This window comes from Pogoniulus pusillus, chromosome 18 (genome assembly GCF_015220805.1).
Source record: "Pogoniulus pusillus isolate bPogPus1 chromosome 18, bPogPus1.pri, whole genome shotgun sequence".
NCBI classification, from domain to species: Eukaryota; Metazoa; Chordata; class Aves; order Piciformes; family Lybiidae; genus Pogoniulus; species Pogoniulus pusillus.
The window spans coordinates 18,232,700-18,255,415 of NC_087281.1; the positions used below are offsets into that span (position 1 = coordinate 18,232,700).

Consider the following 22,716-nt stretch of genomic DNA (forward strand, 5'->3'; position numbering starts at 1 on the left):
GGGTTCTCCACAGAGAGAGTGATTTGCCATTGGAATGGGCTGCCCAGGGAGGTGGTGGAATCACCATCCCTGGAGGTGTTCAAGAGAAGCCTGGATGAGGCACTTAGTGCCATGGTCTAGTTGAGTGGCTAGGGCTGGGTGCTAGGTTGGAGTGGATGATCTTGGAGGTCTCTTCCAACCTGGTTGATTCTATTCTATTCTACTTTTATTTCTTATATATATAAGAGCACAAGAGAAATGCCAGCTTTGCTATGCTCAGATGGCTGTGCTGCAATCCAAACTTTGCTTTTTGTGTTCTTCTCAGATGGATGCATTTCTTGGTTACTACTTTGTGTTATGTATCGGTGGTGTGATGCTATCAGTTTCAAGGTTGCGTGCAGTTCAGTCTGCTTTAAAAGAATTTCCTCCAGTGTTCAGGTTTGGTTTAATGCTTGTAGAAAACAGCAGAGTGGGTAAGACTATCACTCTTAGAGACTAAGTGTTGGTGTTTGAAAAATCTCTAGATATTACTATAGCTTTAAGTAGTTGAGGGAGTGGGAGCAGGAAGGGGCATTACTCTTGTGCCCTCTAGCAGATCAGTGTTAAAATATACTTCCAGTAACTATTATCTTGCATTTTTCCTTCTCTTATTTTTCATATTCTTTTCTGCAGCATTGGTCTTGCTTTTTAATTTTGTTTGATTTTTTTTCAACTCTATACTCAATGCTTAAATGCTGATCTTGTGGTTTGGGGTTTTTTGGGTTCTTTTTTAGTTTTTTTTCTTTTAAAAAGAAATGTAGCAAAATGTTTCAATGCAGCAAAAACTTGCAAAGAATTTAGTGGGGAAGCTTAGATATTTCTGAAAAGCAATTCAAACTTTTCTGACCTAATTGATCTGCTTTGTTTGAAAGCACTTTGGAAGTAAGATATTTGATTACTGCAGTGATACCATTAATTGGCTTTAAAAGAAATATTTTCTTCTTTTTACAACTGCTATGTATGGAGGAAGAAGCTAATTTTTAGCATTCTGACTTGGACACAATGGTAATTTGTCTGGGAGATTACACATTATCTGAAAGCAGTTGCTGCTAATCTCAGTTTTCATTAGGGAATGCTGTTCCTTTGCTGTTTCTGGTGAAGGTGAGCTGAAATGATTTGTGCAATGTATCTGCAGCTCTGTAAACCCTCGTTCCAATATAAATTGATACTACCTGATCTCTCTTTGCAGTTTCTCTGCCAGTAGAACACATAACTGAGAGCAGAACTCGATACTTCATTGCTGTTTGGCAAAATGTTAATAAATCTTGTAGGAAGACTTCATGCATTTATCAGTGCTTGCAAAAAGCTCTGAATCTGATAAACATAGAAGGAGCCATTGTAAAAGTCATGCAGAGAAATTAGCTTTCTGGTGTTGGGCCAGTCTGTCATTAGCAAGCTTGCCTCTCCATGAACTCCTTACAGAACATGGAGTGGCCCCTGCACAGGGCTATTTGTGGTCCAGGCCATCTCCAAAAGCCCTGGGGTAATGTCTCACTTGCTTTAGGCTGTCTTGAGTAATATCAGGTAACTACAATTAGGCAGTAATAATGGCTCTTAGGTGTTTATCACCTAAATATAGGTTCAGAATTCTCCAAGTGGACCTTGCACTAAGAGCTGGGTATTTTCATTATAGAATAAAACAAGAACAGTTGTGTTCTCTCTCCTTAAAAGCTGCTGGACAAACTCAAGTTTGCTGTCAGTGATTCTGAATGGGAACACATTTTGTAGATTTATTGATGACTTTGTTTTTCTTGATTTTTTTCCCCTGTTATGACAAAAAGTTGAACTGCAGTTGGTGTCATCAATGTGAAAACACAGATACACTCTTATCTGGGGCGTCTCCCATCTATTTCAGAATTCTCCTATGTACTTGGACACATACATCTGTATAGGTTTTTCTTTCACTGCTTACTTTCTGATATTTATCCTATTAGAGACTTTAAAGGGCAGGAAAAAACACCTACATAATTTTTCTTCATTTAATTATTGATATTAAACCATCAATACCTACATGAGAAGTTTTCTTGTACTGGGATGACTTCAGAATATGATTTCCTGTAGCCTAGTAGAGTATGTCTATGCACACATGCTGGATGGTTTTGGTGTGGGGTTTTTCATTATTATTTAAAGCACATTCTTCCATCACCTTGCTCAGTTTTTGTTTCTTTGGCCTGTCTGTAGCAATTTCCTACCACATCTCCAATCTTCAGTTATCCTTGTATAGGCAGAATTAGAATGCATCAAGTACTCAATGTTTTTATACTTTATGAGATATTAATATGGTTATTGTATAGTCCTGTTGCATAATATTCAAGTTTTATTTCAAATTGAGTTCCTCCAGGGATCTTACCACTGCTTTTCAATTTCTCCCTGTATATTAAGTAATTATGAGGACCCTTATGTCCTATAGAGCATGTTGATAGCCCAAGGTGCTCCTTTCCTGTGCAGAGGCAGAATATAGAGGGACTGAGGCATGCATGTTCTAAACTGGGAAGTAGACAGGGAGAAGCTATAAATAACAAAAGTGTTAACCTTTGCAGGAGTTTTATGTATTTTCATATGACTAACTCAAAGATTGCTCCTGTGGTAGCAGTTCAGCAGAGACATCCTTTGTACATATCTGCTGGCAGGAGGCTGGGGGGACAGTTTTTATCATTTTGGTTAACAAGCAAACAGAAATACTGTGTGGACTGCATTTGAATCACATACAGGTACCAGAAGAAGAAACTTTCTTTGTGGTTTGAGCAGTCTTTTAGGTATTGTCATTGATTCCTGTCTGGGCGAGTGATAACTTCTTTTTAATCTTAATCTGACTTTGTGGAAATTATGCAGTGTGTAATACAACTGTTGAAAAAGATAAGTGAGTGTTAAAAGTGAACGTGCATTCAAAATCTTCAGAAGACTTCATTGCCTGAAATTGTATCTATAAATATATCTGATGTTGTAAGACACTTTCCTCTTTATGTATCACCACTGTGAATGTTGGGCTAGACAGGTCACCTGTTTACTTTCCATAGTTCTTAAAAAATACCTTTTCTCCTCAGTTGATCATATGAAACAGCTTTCAGGAAGGTGCTTCGTGTGTGTGCAATCATCATCGAAGTGCTGGGAGGAACTGTGGGTGGCTGCACCACTCCTGAAGGCATTGGGCTGCTGCTGTCCCTGCATTTACAAATGGATGCTTCAGAGTTCAGTGACAAATGCCTGTAAATTGTATTGAGATTTGACTGCCAGAATCTTAGGACACTTAGAATTTTTTGAACTGTGATTGAATGTTTCTTGAGGAAACTTTACCTAAATACTCATTTCTTATTGACTGAAGTAAAGTGGTTTTCACTGTGCTAGTTTTTGAAGCTGAATTAGGCTTGACTGGAAGTATTTATTGTACATAAAATAGTAATTGCATAACTGAAGGATGATGCTGTCTGCATACTACATACCAGTCTTTTAGAAATTGATTTGCTGACATATCTGGTCTGTTCATAATGGCTTTATTTTTTAATCCTATCAAGTGTCCTGGTGTACTATTTTCATGCTTCATCTAATGTTAGACTGAACTATTTACCATGCATTTCTAACCTGATACAACAACATATACTCTTGTTATTTTACATAAATATATCTTATTTTTTCTTTGCACCTACCTGCTAGGAAATTTCAGTTTGCATATGGGACAGCTTCCTGTGTTCATTGCTGTGACCTGTGTAAACAGCTGGCAGATAGGCTTTGATGTCTAGGTGCAAGGCTAGCCTTGCAGTAAGGACAGGATTAAAAAATGTTGCTTGGAAAGGTGTGTTTTAGATACACAGGCTAAAGGGAGACAGGGTAGTGTTCAGGGAGCACGGGTCCCTTCTGTACATCCTTTGCATTGAGTCCACTGAGCATTCAACAAAATGAGTAAGCAAATATCAAAGCTGTATAATGACACTTTTTAGTTAATGAAACAAACCCACCCAGTTGGGAAGAAGTCAAGTTTTAAACTAGAAAAACATGTCAAATATGGCATCCATCTGAAGCAGGACAACTAGGGGTTTGTTCTGTTTGTTTATAGAATCAAGCAGGTTGGAAGAGACCTCCAACATCATCCAGTCCAACCTAGCACCCAGCCCTATGGTTTGTTTGTTTGCAACTTTAGAAATAATATGTATTATTAAAATGGGGAAATGGGAAGAAGGAAAGCATTTGTATACTGCTGTTGATGATGTGCTAAACTATTACTCCAGTGATGGGGGCAGCCATGCTAGATGTAGTAAACTCACATTTAACTGGCATTTTTGTCTAAGGGCACTGGAACACACAGCTCTTCTCTCTGAAGAAAAATGCTCTGTTAACCAGGCTAGAAATAACTCAGAAATAAGGTCTGTTGTGCTGCTTTGTATACAAAACTAAACATTCAAGGAGCAAGGACTGGAACCAGATGTCTCATTTCCCAAGTGACTAATCTAGCCATGAGGCTAGATAGTTGCATTTTCTCATTACCCCTCCCTTCCTCCATTTACATACAGTTTATACACGGGGGACCATTCCAATTGGCCTGTAGAGTTAGAAATCACCACGCTGGCATATACTTTTCCACAGTGGATAATTGAACCATGCCCATATTCAAGTGTAGGAGGAAGTGATTAGCTTAAAGAGATTTTTGGCAAGTCAAGCACCAAGACCAATGTGGTTCATCATTGCTGTGGAAATGAATAAGTGGTTATGAATTATGAATATTAATTTGTGATGGACTATTATTTTTATTATTATTTTAAAATCAGGAAAATTCCCTGAGATTCTTTGGATTTTTGGTTGACAGGAAGTAGTTGCACAAAATTAAACAGTTTAAACAATCAGAGTTTATAAAATAGGAATGCAAAACCAGGAAAATTCTAACTATGCTTATAGAGTCATAGCATTAACTCACAGTATCACAGTATCACAGTATCACCAAGGTTGGAAGAGACCTCACAGATCATCAAGTCCAACCCTTTACCACAGTGCCCAAGGCTAGACCATGGCACCAAGTGCCACATCCAACCTTGCCTTGAACAGCTCCAGGGACGACGACTCCACCACCTCCCCAGGCAGCCCATTCCAGTGCCCAATGACTCTCTCAGTGAAGAACTTTCTCCTCACCTCGAGCCGAAATTTCCCCTGGCGCAGCCTGAGGCTGTGTCCTCTTGTTCTGGAGCTGGCCACCTGAGAGAAGAGAGCAACCTCCTCCTGGCCACAACCACCCCTCAGGTAGTTGTAGACAGCAATAAGGTCACCCCTGAGCCTCCTCTTCTCCAGGCTAAACAACCCCAGCTCCCTAAGCCTCTCCTCGTAGGGCTGTGCTCAAGGCCTCTCACCAGCCTCGTCGCCCTTCTCTGGACACGCTCAAGCATCTCAATGTCCTTCCTAAACTGGGGGGCCCAGAACTGAACGCAGTACTCGAGGTGTGGTCTGACCAGTGCAGAGTACAGGGGCAGAATGACCTCCCTGCTCCTGCTGACCACACCACTCCTGATACAAGCCAGGATGCCACTGGCTCTCCTGGCCACCTGGGCACACTGCTGGCTCATGTTCAGGCGGGTATCAATCAGTACCCCCAGATCCCTCTCTGTCTGGCTGCTCTCCAGCCACTCCAACCCCAGCCTGTATCTCTGCATGGGGTTGTTGTGGCCAAAGTGCAGCACCCTGCACTTGGAGCTATTGAACCCCATCCCATTGGCCTCTGCCCATCTGTGCAGGCGGTCAAGGTCCCGCTGCAGAGCCCTTCTGCCCTCCAGCTCAGTCACATCTGCCCCCAGCTTAGTGTCATCTGCAAACTTGCTGATGACTGACTCGATGCCCTCATCCAGATCATCTATGAAGATGTTAAAGAGGATGGGGCCCAGCACTGATCCCTGAGGGACACCACTAGTGACTGGCCGCCAGCTGGATGTGGCACCATTCACCACCACTCTCTGGGTCCGGCCCTCCAGCCAGTTCCTAACCCAGCACAGAGTGTTGCCATCCAAGCCGCGGGCTGACAGCTTAGCCAGCAGTTTGCTGTGGGGGACAGTGTCAAAGGCCTTGCTGAAGTCCAGATAGACCACATCCACAGGCCTCCCCACATCCACCAAGCGGGTCACCTGATCATAGAAGGAGATCAGGTTAGAAAGGCAGGATCTGCCCTTCCTAAACCCATGCTGGCTGGACCTGAGATCTTTGCCATCCCTCAGGTGCGCAGTTATTGGCCCCAAGAGAACCTGCTCCATCAGTTTCCCTGGCACTGAGGTCAGGCTGACGGGTCTGTAGTTCCCAGGTTCCTCCATCCGACCCTTTTTGTGGATGGGGACCACGTTGGCCATTTTCCAGTCTCCTGGAACCTCTCCGGTGAGCCAGGACTGCTGGAAAATGATGGAGAGTGGCTTGGCCAGCTCAGCTGCCAGCTCTCTCAGCACCCTGGGATGGATCCCATCTGGTCCCATGGACTTGTGGGTGTCCAGATGGCTCAGCAGGTCCTGAACTAATTCCTCATGAATTTCCAGGGGAACACACTGCTCCCCGACCCCATCCCCCAGTTTAAGAGGCCATTTGCCTCCTCCTCCTCTCTCCTTACTGTTGAAAACTGAGGCAAAGAAGGCATTCAGGACCTCTGCCTTTGCTTCATCATCAGTTATAGTGTTCCCCTCCTGGTCCAGTAAGGAGTGGAGGGTCTTCTTGCCCTTCCTTTTAGCATTGATAAAGTGTTTTTTGTTAACTTTCACGGAAGTGGCCAGCCTAAGTTCTAGCTGAGCCTTAGCCTCTCTAATTTTTCTCCTACATAGTCTGGCTACCTCCTTAAACACATCAGGAGAAGCATATGTACTCACGATGAGATTTAACAAGGCCAAGTGCAGGGTTCTGCACTTTGGCCACAACAACCCCAAGCAGCGCTACAGGCTGGGGACTGAGTGGCTGGAGAGCAGCCAGGAGAAATGGGACCTGGGGGTACTGATCGATAGTAGGCTGAAGGTGAGCCAGCAGTGTGCCCAGGTGGCCAAGAGAGCCAATGGCATCCTGGCCTGCATCAGGAACAGTGTGGCCAGTAGGTCAAGGGAGGTTATTCTGCCCCTGTACTCAGCACTGGTCACACCACACCTTGAGTGCTGTGTCCAGTTCTGGGCTCCTCAATTCAAGAGAGATGTTGAGGTACTGGAGCATGTCCAGAGCAGGGCAACAAAGCTGGTGAAGGGCCTGGAACACAAACCCTATGAGGAGAGGCTGAGGGAGCTGGGGGTGTTTAGCCTGGAGAAGAGGAGGCTCAGGGGTGACCTCATTGCTGTCTACAACTACCTGTGGCTGTTCAAGGCAAGGTTGGATGTGGCACTTGGTGCCATGGTCTAGCCTTGATCTCTGTGGTAAAGGGTTGGACTTGATGATCTGTGAGGTCTCTTCCAACCCTGATGATACTGGGATACCTGAAGGGAGGTTGTAGCCAGGTGGGAGTTGGTCTCTTCTCCCAGGCAACCAGCAATAGAACAAGGGGACACAGTCTCAAGTTGTGCCCGGGGTGGGTATAGGCTGGATGTTAGGAGGAAGTTGTTGACAGAGAGAGTGATTGGCATTGGAATGGGCTGCCCAGGGAGGTGGTGGAGGCACCGTCCCTGGGGGTCTTCAAGAAAAGCCTGGATGAGGCACTTAGTGCCATGGTCTAGTTGATTGGCTAGGGCTGGGTGCTAGGTTGGCCTGAATGATCTTGGAGGTCTCTTCCAATCTGGTTGATTCTATGATTTCTGTCTATAACTGTATATACTGTAAATAGCTGCTTGCATATTTGCTGCTGTAGAATAAATAGCTTCATTTATATTCCTGGAGGCCTTCTGAGTTAGCCAGGGCAAATTCAAAAGTGTGGGGGGGCGGGTTAATGCCCAAACCATCACAAGAAGCAGGCCAGCAATAAGGCAAGGTGTGAGTCTTGAACACCATCTTTCAAATTCCTTTTGTTTTAAAATCTGCTCCTCCTTTTGTTTTATTAAACTGCTGAATCTTTGACAATATTTGGGAAAATACAGCCTGGGTAAAACTGACATCATAGAATCATAGAATCAACCAGGTTGGAAGAGACCTCCAAGATCATCCAGTCCAACCTATATCCCAGCTCTATCCAGTTAGCTAGGCCATGCCACTAAGTGCCTCATCCAGACTTTTATTGAACATCTCCGGGGTGCTTCGTTGGCTTTAGTATGGGTGACACATTTAACCCCTCACACGGCATCAGGGAGGGAACCTCTATCTGTAAACAGTTCTAATCCTTTTGTGGATTTCTCTGTGCTCTGCTGGATCTCCCAGGAGATGAGTGGAGAGAGATCCACCACCAGCGTGGCACCACTGCTCCTCCCCTGCTCCAGGGCTCCTTTCTCCAACAATGGGAGCAGCAGGAAAGCAAAAATACAGCTCCATGACAGCTGTGCAAGGTTCCTCCTCCTCCTCACTGCATTCAGCTCCCAGTTCTCACCCACAAAAGCAGGTGGCAAGTGACCATGCATCCACACAGTTCCCAGGGCAGCCCTCCAATCTCTAGGTGGTTAAGGTCTCTCCACATCGTAACTTGTAAGCTGAGAAGTTAGCCATGAAGATGCACATTGAAGGATGCTGCTTAGAATTAGAATATAGGATACAGTGCCTCTCAGTTTATCAACTCAATCTGTTAACCAATTTACTAGTAAATGAGGTAGCACATAAGAAGATCAGAGTAACATATCACTTAATGTTGGTCACTGAGAGGCTCCTAAGCTTTTAAGTATCAGAGTAGACAATTAACAGTTTTTTTAAAATGCTTTTTTTTCTTAGTCTGTTCTAAATAAAACAAATTCAAAAGAAGCACATTCAAGAGTGGGAAGCCAAATAAGTGAATGTTTTGTAATAATATAAAGTAGTGGCCAGCAACTGAACAGGCAGCATAAGCAGGAGTAGAGCTTTTCTATGCCTGCAGTCTGGTAGTTGCAAATTATAATAGAATGAGCAAAATCAGTAAAATAGCAACATTTGAATTAATGAAGTTTCTCTCTGGATTAAGGGAATTGCAAGTGATGGCCCTGTTTGACATCAGCTTGATGAGTCAGTTTCAGCTAATAGAATTTCAGTGGTTGAAAGCAGTTTGACAATTCCATGTTTTCCTTGAGAAGTACTCCATTCCTCTTGTTGATTCTGCTGCCTCCATTCTCTTGAGAGCAGTTTAATTATTTTCACGATGGGAAATGTTCTAATTCTTCACATTTTTATTGATAAATTTCAAGTTTGCTAAACAAAACACAAAAATTAATATCAGCCTCACCTGATTCAATGTAGTTCCTTCTTCTAATAGAATCATAGAATCAACCAGGTTGGAAGAGACCTCCAAGATCATTGAGTCCAACCTAGCACCCAGCCCTAGCCAGTCAACTAGACCATGGCACTAAGTGTCTCATCCAGTCTTTTCTTGAACACCTCCAGGGACGGTGCCTCCACCACCTCCCTGGGCAGCCCATTCCAATGGCAAATCACTCTCTCTGCCAACAACTTCCTCCTAACATCCAGCCTATACCACAGAACTTTTATTGTAGTTCAACAAAATGTTTGATGGTTTCCTAAGACTCAGTTGAACTTTGTTGAAGTGCATATTCCACGAGAGAATGTAGCTTGATATTTTGTTTCATTTTCAACAGCAGCTAGTTTTGAATTTAATTTTTAGCTATTTTAACCAATGGGAGTGAAACCATTTGTCCAGAATATGAAGGAATAATTGTTTCAGTAAATATGCAAGTTATTTAAATATTTCCAAACTGTCTTATTTCTGTTGTATATTTTTTTTTTCCCAACATATAGAAACATCACCATAATAGAAACAGGAATAGTAATGATAAATTCTGCAACCTTGAATAATTTAGCAATGGCATTCTGGCTAATTTCCTTTCCAATGTTTATTTTCCTGGTAAACTGCTTTTAACTTTTTTTGTTAAAAGCAATTGCTAACAGCTTAGTACTTCAAGTTGTTCACATGTATTTTGCTGTTCATCAGGAGGAAAAAAAGTGTGCAAGAAGTACCCATCATTAGTAAGTCATGGTTTGATAGATGCTGAAAAATACAGAAAATTAGTGCCTGCATCTTGTTGGTTCTCTCAAGGAAAGGATTCTTGGAGTTGCTTGACAACTTCTTTCTCCATCTGTTCCTTTTCAAACCTCTGCTGCTGTTTATCCCTCAGTGAGGCTGCTTAGGCCATTTGTTAGGTGATATTAGAAGTAAACATTGCACTGATGAGGTTTATTGCTTGTCTGAAAACAGGGAAGTCAGAGGTAAACTGATTAAATCTGCTGCTTTTCTGAAACAGGGGGCTTATGGAACTTCTCAATGCAAACTGTGCTACCTGACCCCCTGAAGTGCTTTGCCGTGCTTTGCTTCCCTAAGGTCACCTCCAGTCTCTCCTTTGGCATCATCTGCGACCACACAGATCATTTTTGAGTGGGTAATTCCATTAGCTTTGCTAGGATAACTAGACTATATAAAGCTATATGTATAGCTGTTGAATCAGGGACCAGCTTTCCCATAATCTTCTCTTTATTTTTAATCTGAATGAGTGGGTCAGTCTCAGGAACCAGATGTCTTGCTTTCAGAGCTCTGCACTTTCTCAGTTGTGATCAGCCCATACTTTTTTTTTTTATTTGAACAACATTGGTTTGATGTGGTTTTTTTTCCATCCAGTCCACAGAAAATAATGAAACTCTTACTGAGTTAACAGCTCTTAAAAAAAAAAAAAAAAAGACATGAGTACTAAACCTCCTGAATGAACAATAGCTGTATCTCAGCAGTACAGCTGTGGGAAGTTGCAAAGTAAGTTTTAAATTCCCTTTGAGTTAAAGACAACTACTTCTGAGGCTCTTCTTTGTAGGTGCATCTTTCATAGTGAGGTGAAATTACAGTAAGTGAGCATGGCATTTAACATGACTTCTCTGTTGTGCATGCCAAGGCTCCTGGCATTACTGAAAATGACTTTAATCTGAGTTGTGTTGTATAAAGTATTGAAGAAATTAATTTTGGAGAATGGAAGATTCTTAGTGTACATGTTTATTTGACCTAAGAGATGTCTAAATCGTGATTACAGGAAGATGCTCTCCAAATGGAGGAAGTTCTCCAGATCATCCAGTCCAACCTAGCACCCAGCCCTAGCCACTCAACTAGACCATGGCACTAAATGCCTCATCCAGTCTTTTCTTCAACACCTCCAGGGACAGCAACTCCACCACCTCCCTGGGCAGCCCATTCCAATGCCAATCACTCTCTCTGCCAACAACTTCCTCCTAACATCCAGCCTAGACTTCTCCTGGCACAACTTGAGACTGTGTCCCCTTGTTCTGTTGCTGGTTGCCTGGGAGAAAAGATCAACCCCCACCTGGCTACAGCCTCCCTTCAAGTAGTTGTAGACAGCAATGAGGTCCTCCCTGAGCCTCCTCTTCTCCAGGCTGCACACCCCCAGCTCCCTCAGCCTCTCCTCATAGGGTTTGTGTTCCAGACCCTAAATTTTAAATTATTATTATAAATAAACCACTTGATTTATTTGGTCTTGTGTGGCAGAATTAGTTTTAATCTTAGACATCAAGTTGATCTGATTCCCACTTCTATGTATGCTGGTGAGCTGAGGAGGAGGAAATACTATAAACAGTGTGACAGCATATGCTGTACCAGTTGCCTTCCTTTATCTCAAGGATAAAAGTATGCACAAGCACATCCTCTTTCACATCTGCATGAAGGCAAACTGGATGACATCTTATCATTTTTATGTGGTTTTTTACATTGCATTTCACAGATTTTTGAGGAACAAGTTGGATAATTTTCCTGGTGTGTTTCATTAACTCACAAATACGTCACCTTGTTGTTTATCTCTTTCCTCTTTAACTAGTTAAAGGTCAAGTCTGAAGTTTGTGGAAGAAGAGAAGAAGTCTAGTTTCCATGCAGCTTTTTTTGGTTTACTTTGATTCTTGCAGAATAGTTCTTACAAGAACCAGTAATGTGTCTGTGCAAGCAGATAACCACATAACTTTCAAGTAGTGGGCTTTAAGGAATAGGCCTACTGTTAAACCTGTTCTTTCATTTTCTGTTTCTATAATGCACCTGTTTCATGGGTTGAAAATGTTTGATCCCACAAACTGCTCTTTTCTCTCCTTTCTGTATCTCTTCAGGGCTTCTGATGTCTTTGAGTGTCACCACTGCTTTTCTTAGTTTTATTTCTTCACACCTGAATGTATTTCTTTTCTATATCTGTAATCCATGCTCTTCCTTCATGCTTTCCTCTGTCATTTTAATACAGACTTCTTCTAGATTCTTCATTTGTTTAGTTTTAAGGCACCATGATCAAATTCATTATGCATCTTTCACAAAGCTCCTTCCTTTCTGAGTGCTCATCATTAATTCCCAGAGTGTTCTAGGATATCATTTTATATCTATAAACAATACAAATCTTATTTGATTTTGCAATTCTAAAATAACTTTATCATTGTCCTTTTTGCTGCCATTTGGGAGTTTTGCTGAAAGAGCATATCCATATACTGAATCTGTTGAGTTTAAAATCTGTATTCAAGTCCATTGTAAGGCAGAATTAAAAATATTTGGGTACTCTTAGTGTAGTCTCTTCTTGAATTTCTGTCCCATAGCAAAGCATAATGCAGAATAATTGTCCTTTTATGCTTGAATGAGTTTGGGTGTCAGGGATACTGCAGGTCAAGGCTGAAGTGTGTAAAAGATTTCTGAGCATGTCACTAATGTTTATCTTGTCACATGAAATTTGCCTTGATGTATTTCTGGGCATCATTTGAAATGAAAAGGAAATGTTAAGCTAAACTCTTCCTGAGGAGAAATACAGGTACAAATCATCCCACCATACAAATTCCCAGAACCATGAAAATGAGCATTTTCATCAATCTCTCCTTCATTTCCGCTATGTATTAATCTGTTTTCATTGCATCTTTAAATTGTGTTAAACTTGCTAACTTACTTTGGTCATTATATGGCTTGTTAATATTTGCATTGCTTCACATTTGCTCAGGACTTATAATACAATACAGTGCTGCGCTCAGTGCTGGTGAGGCTACATCTTGAGTAGTGTGCCCAGTTCTGGGCTAGAAGAAGTGTGACAAAGCTGGTGAGGGGCCTGGAACACAAACCCTATGAGGAGAGGCTGAGGGAGCTGGGGGTGTTTAGCCTGGAGAAGAGGAGGCTCAGGGAGGACCTCATTGCTGTCTACAACTACTTGAAGGGAGGCTGTAGCCAGATGGGGGTTGATCTTTTCTCCCAGGCAACCAGCAACAGAACAAGGGGACACAGTCTCAAGTTATGCTGGGGGAAGTCTAGGCTGGATGTTAGGAGGAAGTTGTTGCCAGAGAGAGTGATTGGCATTGGAATGGGCTGCCCAGGGAGGTGGTGGAGTTGCTGTCCTTGGAGGTGTTCAAGAAAAGCCTGGATGAGGCACTTAGTGCCATGGTCTACTTGATTGGACAGGGTTGGGTGCTAGGTTGGCCTGGATGATCTGGAGGTCTCTTCCAATCTGGTTGATTCTATGATTCTGTTATTCTACAGATAGAAAATGTAGACACATTCTTACAGTATGAAATAAATTGCTTAACATTAATTACTAAGTTTATTTTGCAGTGCAGTAGTCTTGTTTGATTGACATCATCTTAGGTAAATGTAAAATTATTAGTCTGTGTTGGTAATTCATTTAGTTTTACAGCTTTATTATGCACTCCTATGTAATGAAGCAGTCAAGTGTGGCTTGTGCTGTCTGAACTTAGGAAGCAAAACAGGTCAGTGTTGTATTTGTTGGTAGCTAATCCTGATGCTTCCTCACTGTTCTTCTGTACTTGTAGGATTGTTTTCTGATGATACAAAGTATAATCACAGTTATCCATAAGTCTTGAATTCCACTGCCATTGTCCATGACAGACATTGAAGTCTTGATAATGTTCACATAAGAGATACTATCTTCTAGTTTACAGAGAGAAAACGGAGCCAGGAGGGTAGATGGCATCTTTTAGGTCTCTACCGTAAGAGTGTCTGATTCCTGCCTGCGCGTGTGCTGGTGAGCTGGTTCCTAAAGGAGGAAAGACAATAACCAGTGCGACAGCATATGTTGAACCAGCTGTCTTCCCAGTTAAAGTACAGGAAGGAGCTGAGGCCTCTGCGAAGGACACACTTGTAAATGTTGTGTTTTACCTCAGGAGGCTGTATCTCAGCAGGGAGGTTCGTTCTTGTATGTGTATTCTCTTTAGCTTCTGTGCTGTGCCTTTTCTCAACGCACTGGATTTACCTTGCTTGCTCCTATGGGCCAGAACCCTTGACTGCTCATGGCATTCCTTCTCTTCTGGTGGAAGAATGCTAGAGGCTTTTCAGTGGGACCCAGACAGGTTAGACCAATGGGCCAAGGCTAATTGTACGATATTTAACAAGGCCAAGTGCCAGCTCCTCAACCTGGGTCACAACAACCCCATAGCAAGCTGCAGACTTAGTGATGTGTGCTTGGAAAGCTGCAGTTCTGAAAGGGACCTGGGGGGTTCTGGTTGACAGTTGATTAAATGTGAGTCAGCAGTGTGCCCAGGTGGCCAAGAAAGCCAGTGGCATCCTGGCTTGTATTAGAAACACGGTGGCCAGCTGGAACAGGGAGGTGCTCATCCTCCTGTACTCAGCACTGGTGAGCCACACCTTGAATACTGTGTTCTGTTCTGAGCCCTTCACTACAGGAAGGACATTGAGGTTCTGGAGTGTGTTCAGAGAAGGGCAGTGAGGCTGGTGAAGGGCCTGGAGCATATGGCCAGTGAGGAGTGGCTGAGGGAGCTGGGGTGGTTCAGTCTGGGGAAGAGGGGGCTGAGGAGAGACCTCATCACTCTCTTCCTGAAGGGACATTGGAGTGAGAAGGAGGCAGCCTCTTCTCCTTGGTGTCAAGTGGCAGGACTAGAAGTGGTTACAAGCTGCACTAGGGGAGGTTCAGGTTGGATGCTAGGAAATACTTCACAGAGAGTATTATCAAACATTTGAATGCTCTGCCCAGGGCACTGGTGGTGCCACTGTCCCTGGAGATGTTTAAGCAGTGTGTGGTGCTTAGGGACATGATTTAATATTGACCCTTCGGTGCTGGGTCAAAGGTTGGACTAGATAATCTTTGAGGTCTCTTCCAACTGGATATTTTCTGTGAAGGGTGGATTTGAGATCTTGAAAGGAAGACAGAAGGGATTAGATTTGGATTTTTTTTTTCCTCTAGTAAATTCCAAAGATTGCCTTTTGCAATTCAGGAATTTCAATAGCTTGAAAAGTAAGAGACTCTTATTTTCTTCTTCTCTCCTGTAAGTCAGTAAAGATTTTTTTTTTTATATATACTGTTATGTCCCAAATTATCTTTTTATTACTCCAAATAGGTACACTTATATGAGTAAATAAAAAGTAGATGTGATTTTTCTCTATAATGGAATGTACTTGGCAACTATTATATTTCTCTGACAAAGGTCTAGTGCTGTCAGAAGAATGGATGACTGTAGGTGGTTGTGTATGTTATGGTCCTTATTAAAGTATTACTGTTAAATGACATTCTGGAAGTAAACTCTATTTTCTGGATATATTTTTCTCTTGGCACTAAATCAGATATTTGAAAGAGACTGTGTCATGGCTGGCAACCGTAACTTTTCATGGAGAAGACTTCTAACAGTCTTTCCTTGCTGGTTTTACTTTTAGTCAAAAAGAACATACTTACACGTGTGGCCAGTAGGACAAGGGAAGTTGTTCTGCCCCTGTGCTCAATACTGCTCAGGCCACACCTTGAGTGCCATGCCCAGTTCTGGGCTCCTCAATTCAAGAGAGATGTTGAGATACTGGAATGTGTCCAGAGAAGGGCAATGAAGCTGGTGAGAGGCCTGGGACACAGCCCTGTGAGGAGAGGCTTAGGGAGCTGGGGGTGTGCAGCCTGGAGAAGAGGATGCTAAGAGGTAACCTCATTGCTGTCTACAATTACCTGAAGGGAGACTGTAGCCAGGTGGGGGTTGGTCTCTTCTTCCTGGCCACCAGCAACAGAACAAGGGGACACAGTCTCAGTTTGTGCTGGGAGAGGTATGGGCTGGATGTCAGGAGGAAGTTGTTCACAGAGAGAGTGATTTGCCATTGGAATGGGCTACCCAGGGAGGTGGTGGAGTTGCCATCCCTGTAGTGTTCAAGAAAAGACTGGTCTAGTTGGTTGGACAGGACTGGGTGCTAGGTTGAACTGCATGATCTTGGAGGTCTCTTCCAACCTGGTTGATTCTACGATTCTGTTATTCTAAGTTAACATCTATGGTTTTTATTTTAACTTACTCTTGTTTTAATTGTAATGAAAGGAATTTTATGATCATTCCTGGAAGTATGGGGGGAATATTTCTGATAGAGCTGGTCAGAAAACAAATCCCAGATCTGGATGGTATATTATATGCACAATCTAGCATTAAGCAAAGAATGAAGGCTTACTGTGTGTCATGCAGTTGACCTTTTTGTCCTCCCCATTCTACAGCTAAGTTCTTGTCTCCTTAAGGAAGCCATTGCTATTTTAGAAGAGCTTTTATAAAACTAATGTGAATAACTGCCTTTTTGGTTACAAAAAAAGCAACAGAAGAGGAAGGATGTGTTAAGAAAACTGCTGCAGATTAAGTAATTGTTGTCTTTTTATAAAAGAGTTCTGTAACTTGGGCTCGGTTCCTTCCTCTGCCTGAAAGGTATTTCCTCCCTTGGATGAAGCAGGCACTGTGAGGCTATAGGAAATTTAGGTGTTTTTAAAGGCTGATTACAGTTGGCAGTCCTCTTAATTTCTGCAGGTCATACTGTTCTCATTATTGTACTCTTTGCAAAGTGGTAGGGCAGGGAGAGAAGAGCTTTTAGAATACACAAGTGGGAGGAGTGGTTCCAAGGACATTTGGGCAGGTGTCTCTTGTCTCCTGGGATGATAAGAGGAGCCTGGATATTCAAGGAGAACAGATTCCTCATCCTTCTTCCCTTAGAGAGGAGGGGTTGATAGGTAACCCCTCTCTGGTTCCTTCCACCATATGACCCCACTGTAGGCCTCTCCTCTGCTCCCAGCCCTTCTAATCTTTGATTCTTGTTTGCCATTTTTCTTTTTGGCTTTCACCATAATTTTTTCCTATTCAAGGGATTCTTGTTTTTTATCCATCCTGGCATAGGTTCTGCCAGACCCTAGTTCAGTTTTCTTGGCTTCTAAAGATTCCTGACAACCTCTAATATAGATAGGGCTGATAGAGTGCTTGTTTCCTATCCTATCTGTATGGCTACAGGTGATTTCTGACCCTGCCTGGAGAAAAGCAGTACTTTTTGAGGTCCTGGGTGTTATATTTGAGTCTACTTTAAAGGTGTGCAAAGGCAGGACTGTGTTCCAGAGTTTATGCACTTGAAAAACATGACCTGAACTTGAAAAACAGAGCCTGAGTTTGCCAATCTTAAGAAATATTACTCAGTTTATGGGGCTGTGTTTTGGTCAACAACCTCATACACAAAGTACTGCAGCTCCTCGGCACTCTGGTGAAGCAGGATAATTGTCACTACAAAGTGGCAATGAGTTTTGGAACACCTAAGTCCATCATTGCTTATGGCAGGGTCTTGCACTGAGCTACATAGATGAATTCATCTTGCATTCAGAGCTGAGACAACCCCAAGTTGGGCAACTCCTCTAATTACTATTGTCATTATTATGTTTAAATTACTATGCAATCTTATTTCAAACTTGCGTATTTAGAAGTGTAGTGGCAACATCGTGGCAGCAGATGTCTAGGAAAAAAAAGGAGCAACTGATTAAAGGCAAATGATTGTCAGAAACTTATAAAGAAAGGAAGAAAGAAAAGAAGGGGGTGGGGGGGGAAGAAGGAAGCATAGTATTTAGACTACAATAACATAAAATTGGCCGGCAGCATGGGGATACATTCCTTTGGACAGCTGGGGCGGACACAGTTTTTTATTCTGAAAGAGGTACCACAGCCAAAAATGGGAACAGTTACTTCTCTTTATTCTTTTTTTTTTTTCCTTTTTGTCTTTTCTCTCTTGCCTAAATTGGTTTCTTTTACTTACTCCAAAGTGCATTTATAAGATAAATAGTGCCAGAACACGTGCGCTATTTACATAGACTACGAGGACTGATTGCGTAGTCGTTAAGAGTTATTACACACACCTCTAACTGGTGATAAGTCAGACTGGATGTACATGCATGAATCTGCCATTCTGTGAGTGTACATGCTATGTGAAACTGGGTGCAAATATGATGATGCATCTAACCATCTGGTATTGTTTCAATTCCGTGCAGACATGTAAAAGTGAAGTTAGGTCAGATGTATTATGGCATTAGTAGAAACTGTGAGCTTAAGTCTGAACGTAGACACATTAATCATTTGTGGTTTCTTATTCCATGCACATTGCATATGAAGGGACTGGGCTTGAAGTTATATTTCACTTACACAGTTTATAATACTGTTACTTGCCTTCTCTTTATCAAGGGACTTGTTTCAGAAAATGTTCTTAGATGTTCTTCCAAAGAAAGCTGATCATTCTTTGTTCTCTGAAAACATAAATGGGTTGGAAAGCCATACATGGTGCTTTTTTAGGTGATGTTATATTTTCTCTTGAAAGATAAAAATCTCAGCCATATGTCATTGTTTGTAGGAGTTTTTGTTTGGTTTTGTGTGGGATTTTTTTTTTTATATTTAAGATAGTAAATTGAAGAAATATCACTCTCATAAAATCAAGTTTTTAAATGTTTTCTTATCCATCCGCAATAAATGCTAAGTACTAAAAGATACTGCAGCTCTTATTGTAAGTCTTAGCAGCTACTGTAAACACAATCTGTACCTTCCATGTTTTCTGTCATTTTTTTTCTTCTCAAATGCATGGAATTTCTTTGGCAAGAACAACTATCTCATTTTACCATAGGGCCATCCATTTGCTTATCCCTTTGAACTGTTTTCTGTACCATTGTGTCAAGAAAACCCTCATCTTTTCACTTTGAATAGTTTGTTCTGTGTTTCATTTCTCTTTCTGCTAAATTTCATACAATCATAGAATGGCTTAGGTTGGAAGGGACCTCAAAGATCATCCAGTTCCAACCCCTTGCCATAGGCAGGGACACCTCCCAGTAGAACAGGTCGCTGAAGGCCTCATCCAACCTGGCCTTGAACATGTCCAGGGAGGGAGCATCCACAATGTCCCTGGGCAACCTCTTCCAGTGTTTCACCACCCTCACTGTAAAGAACCCTTTCCTAATGGGGCTGGGTGATAGGTTGGACTGGATGATCTTGGAGATCTCTTCCAACCTGGTTGATTCTGTGGGGAAAAAAACCCAAACCATCCAGTTTGAATCTCCCCTCTTCCAGTTTAAACCCATTCCTCCTTGTCTTGTCATTGCAAGACCTTGTAAATAATCCCTCTCCAGCCCTTCTGTAGGCCCCCTTCAGGTACTTCTGTAAGGTCTCCTCAAAGCCTTCTCTTCTCCAGTATGAAGAGATTCAGCTCTCATAGCCTGTCCTTATGGGAGAGGTGCCCCAGCCCTCTGATAATCTTCATGGTCCTCCTCTGGACTTCCTTTCTTCTTCAGGAAGTCTAGGTTTTCTAGAGTAACTCTATCCAGTGAACAGCAGCACACAAGAAATGTGGTGTCATATGGTACCCACACTCACATCTGGCTCTGCTCTTCTGGAATGCTCTAGCAGTGATGCCAAGGCTAGTATTTTGGGGGGCATGTACATACATCATACAGAATTCTAGCAGGTGTTTCAAGCTCTTCTTCTGGCCACCAAAACAGGTGAAGTTTATACAGAGACTATGGAGAATGCTACATTCTTGCCAGGTATCATCTCCAACAAGGGGATGATATCTTTGGTTTGGAAGACTGAGACTAGTTATAATTGATAACTGTGGGTGTATGTTGGGTTTTTTTGTGTTTGTTTGTGTTGGGGTTTGTTGTTGTTTGGGTTGTTTTGTTTTATTTTGTTGTTTGGGCTTTTTTAATGTGTATGGGTTTTTTTTTTCCCCTGTGTCTTTGAGCATTCTAAAATCCTAAAATATAGCATAATACTCAAAGAAGTTGGTTTACATTTTGTTTCCATTCTGTGATCATACTCAGTATCTTCTTTGCATATAGATCTATTTAATTTCCTTTGCAAGATAGGCATATGAGGAAAGATGTGACAAGCATGATGCACTCTGTAAAATGTATCATGTCATTTTCAGTCTTAATATGCATCAGCTTCATAATTTCCAATGGTTTTACCTTCCAGATAAATTTTTTGTAAAGGGTTTTTCTGATTCAGCTGTATTTATCTCCAAAGTTGATAACTGTATGCAATTTAATCAGGTGATACTCAGCTCTGCTTAGGTTTCTGAGAGTTTCTCATGCAAGTTACCTTTACCCTCTACCTTCAGTTTTTAAAGTAAATGCCAAGGGAAAACAAATAAATCCCATGTCAGGATGGTTAAACTCAGTTTAAGTACATTTACTTCAAATTCTTAGTTAACATTCTGGGTTGTTTTGGGTGGTTGGTTGTTTTTATTATGTGGTCACTTTCAGAAAGTAAAGGCTTGCCTCAGTGCAGTTTGCTAGCACACCTCTATCGGCTGTGAAGCCATGGGCTATTTGAAAGCAAATCTGAGAAGGGGTGTCATGTGCTGACCGAGAAGCTGAGTGAACTCTTTCATCTACACCTGTATCCTGCTACACATTCAGTGCCTGTAAACTTGCTCTCTCTTGGGGAGACAGCCTGAAACGGGCTACCTTGTATTCTGCTGGGAAAGCAAGACATAGAAAGGAGACGTTGAGCTGTCTGCATTTCCTTCCTCAGCAGCTTCCTGAAAGAGTTCAATACTCTCTTCTCCCATATGTTCAAAAATGTCAAACAATAATCCTGAAAACAGTACTACTGTGCAGTAGTGTTCTTTTGGTTTATTTTGAGTTAAACATTTTCCTCTACTTCTGGTTATTTTTTGGGTCCTTTTCTGCATTTACATTCAGTGGCATCTACTTCTGCAAGTTACACCAAGGGTCATCCCCCTCCATTCTACTTCATTTGTATGCAATGCCTCATGAATTTAGCTTCCTAGTGAAATTTCTGTAGAAATGTAACTTAAAAGCACGTTTCTTCTTTACCTTTCATCTTAATACTGCTTCCTAGCTTTGATGTGTTATTTAATTCTGTAATTTTATTATTTAACACCTGAGAAAATGCCAGAGAAAGATTTCTGAGAAGTCTACCACATAGACACGCTCACAGCTTAAACCTGGTTACAAACCTTCTGCAAACAAAGAACACTTATCTTTTGAAACTGGAAGTTGATTGAGCCATGTTGGTTTAAAACAACTGGTCTGAGAGAACTTTGCCAGTTTGAAGGGAGGAGTCTGGGAACCACACAGCATCTGGAGCACCAGCTTTCTTCAGGCAGACAGCAGCAAAGGGATGAAGAGAAGAAAGAAATCATCATTACTAGTTCCTTGCTCTTGGTTCCTCAGATATGCCATCAAACCAACGAGAAATTCACTTGTGGCTCTGATTGCAAGGTTGTGGGTCATTCACTGTGTCCAGTTCTGGGCCCCTCAATTCAAGAGAGATGTTGAGGTACTGGAATGTGTCCAGAGAAGGGCAACAAAGCTGGTGAAGGGTCTGGAACACAAACCCTATGAGGAGAGGCTGAGGGAGCTGGGGTTATTTAGCCTGGAGAAGAGGAGGCTCAGGGGGGACCTCAATGCTGTCTACAGCTACCTGAAGGGAGGTTGTAGCCAGGTGGGGGTTGGTCTCTTCTCCCAGACAACCAGCAGTAGAACAAGGGGACACAGTCTCAAGTTGTGCCGAGGAAGAAGTATAGGCTGGATGTCAGGAGGAAGTTGTTGGCAGAGAGAGTGATTGGCATTGGAATGGGCTGCCCAGGGAGGTTGTGGAGTTGCCATCCCTGGAGGTGTTGAAGAAAAGCCTGGATGAGGCACTTAGTGCCATGGTCTAGTTGAGTGGCTAGGGCTGGGTGCTAGGTTGGACTGGATGATCTTGGAGGTCTCTTCCAACCTGGTTGATTCTGTGATTGTCTGATTCTAAATGGCTCAAATGACATGAAGTCTAATTTTGTACATGCAAAGCAACTCTCAGAAACAGGAGAGAAATGAACACTGTTTAAATGAAGGTTAGTGTCTTTTCAATGTATAAAGGAATGAGCAAAAGCTGTATATTTTAGCTTGATAGCAATTAGGAGATTTAAAGCAAGAAAATAATTCTCCTCAAAGTAGTAGAGAGGGTAAATATCACATCAAAGAATTCTTCATCCTAGAGATTGTCGTGGAAGCACTGGTAACTATAATGCTGTGCATGCGGGGGCTCAGCAACACTGCTCTGTGTTCATCCTCTGGGAAAGCACGTGATGAAGATGCTAACAGCTTGAAATGACTCTAACAGACATTAAAAGGGTGGTAGATCATAAGTCTGTCTTTCCAAATTCTCTATTAAGGACACACTGGTTTATGGCATGTAGCAGCATCTTATGCTTCTAAGTGCAAATCTTTATTACAGTTTCAGTAGTTTCATCATTTTTTAGACATTTAGCTTCTGTCTCTTTTCATGCAGCTGGATAGTTTGAGTTATACCATCAGCAGGATAAAATGTTTTCGTGCCGGAACCTGTTGCTGAGCATCATCACTTATGTCACCCTTCTGCTTTACTGCTGCTCTGCATGACATTTCTGTATATATT

The 22,716-nt window shown here is 42.1% G+C and overlaps 1 protein-coding gene across 8 annotated transcripts in view; it reads left to right on the forward strand.

Moving 5' to 3' along the window:
• CHRM3 (cholinergic receptor muscarinic 3) overlaps positions 1–22,716 on the forward strand; it is a 251,612-nt gene that overhangs the window by 37,872 nt on the left and 191,024 nt on the right. The gene's annotated exons all lie outside the window — the stretch shown is intronic.